Consider the following 1,972-nt stretch of genomic DNA (forward strand, 5'->3'; position numbering starts at 1 on the left):
AGGAAAAAAAAAAAAGCCCACAAAACCCCAAAGGCTGCCCACACACAGCAGACACGGAGGCTGCACTGGCTGCCGGCTCTGCCAGGATAACAATGGAACGGGGACAAAGCGGGTGAAGTGACCCCACTGCCAGCTCCCACTGCCAGAGCTCCTCCTCAGCATAAGGCAACATTGCAAGGTACCCAGGGAGCAAATATCTTGGTGCTGCCCCAACAATCCCTCACTATTGGGGGAAAAAAAAAGAAAAAAAAGAGAAAAAGGGCAGTTGGGCAATACCACTGCAAGGAAAAGGAAATGCAGTCACTAATGCTATGGGTTCTGCCTTGGTCCAGGCCTTTAATGGGGCAATTGGATATAAGAGGTGGCTTTGGGGCCACGAGGTCCTGAAACTGTTCCGAGGTCAAGAATGAAGGAGGGAAAAAGTTGTCGTTACTATGCCCTATTGACACGAGAAACAGAAGAGGCGTCTCTTAGAGCAGAAGAGTTAGCAAGTGAAAAGCAAGCAAGAGGCAGGGTGAGGATCTGGAAGGGAGAAGAGTGAGTGAGACAGGGCTGTCAGCAGAGGATTGCTTGTTTTTCCAGTACCTTTCTACTCCATGGGGTCATGTGGCAACACTCAACTGGGGAGGGCGAACGGGTGCTGTTAAACTATAAGTGTGAAATGTAAAAAAGAAAAAAAAAATCAAATTAAAAACATGCACAAAGCGTTTCTGGTAAAAGCACATTATTTTTGTCCGGATAAACTAGTGTCAGAGGCAAAAACACCCTGAAATTTCCACCTCGATTTCCAGCTCATGCTACTCCACAAATGAGCCCCACCTCATTCAGGTATGCCTACAGAGTTGTTTGGATCCATGTGAAGTCTCCGCTGATTTCACTTACTCAGATCAGACAAAACTGTAGTGAAATTGATTCAAACTCCTTGCACAGACATACTTAAATTGGACTAAGAATGCCTTGTATTGATTTGGGGAACTCGAACTGTGTACTGCCTGAAGCTGGAGCAGTGCAAAGTGCTTTTCCAATTACACTATAAATGATCTACTTTGTAATATAAGGAATTTTTTTGCCTGAGGTATTTATAAGCTATGGATATAAATAATGCTGGTGCTGAGGATGGTTTAACAAATACATTGTTCACTAAGGCCTTCTGTAAACTGTGTGACTCATCCTATCTTCCTGCTAGATTCCAACACCTGTCGCTTTACCCCAGTCCTATGTGTGTGACTACAGCCAAGTGAAGCTTCTAAATGAGTGGCCCATAAGTCCTCTAGCAGAGCAGAAAGAGAAAATCGAAAGAGGACTATTTCCAGCAAACATTTCCAGCAGGTCCTTCAGACCACTGCAAAACCATTTCTCCTAGGCTGGGAAAAAGTCCTTATTGTGAGATGAACACTTTTGCTTGAGCAAGAAAAGGTGCAGAAATACTGAATATGTCAACTAGCTAAGTTTGCTCTTCAGATTCACAAGATTGTTTTCCTTGATTTTTCAGCTGCATTTCCAGTCATCTCCTTTGAGCAGATTTACCACAGCTGAAAGGGTCAGGTTCTGAAATTCACCTTCCCCTTGGACGGTGTCAGAGCTCCCTGGGGAGAGTTGAGACAAATGGAGATCAGCGCTGCTAAGGTGGCAAGAGGTTCAGAATATGAAAATATTTACATCTTACAGAACTACCATAAAGGCCCAGAGGGTCCCAGTGAACACACAAAAAGTAGGAAATGAAAAGGGACTTCCTGCTCCACGGGCTGCTAAGGGCAAGCCTCTATGAGAGAAGCAGCAGGAACTAGACTTTGGCCTTAGAGAGGGTAGCTACAGGCTACAGCAGACAAAACAATGAATGACAATCTGTGTCCTGTTGATGCAGGGCTTTTCCACCTCCCTGTGTGCTCCTCTGCCTTCCTGACTCCTCCAAGAAAATACGCCCTGGTTATGCATACCCACAGACTCGCCTTGATGTGCTGAGGCCTCAGGT

This window comes from Meleagris gallopavo, chromosome 1, assembly GCF_000146605.3.
Source record: "Meleagris gallopavo isolate NT-WF06-2002-E0010 breed Aviagen turkey brand Nicholas breeding stock chromosome 1, Turkey_5.1, whole genome shotgun sequence".
NCBI classification, from domain to species: domain Eukaryota; kingdom Metazoa; phylum Chordata; class Aves; order Galliformes; family Phasianidae; genus Meleagris; species Meleagris gallopavo.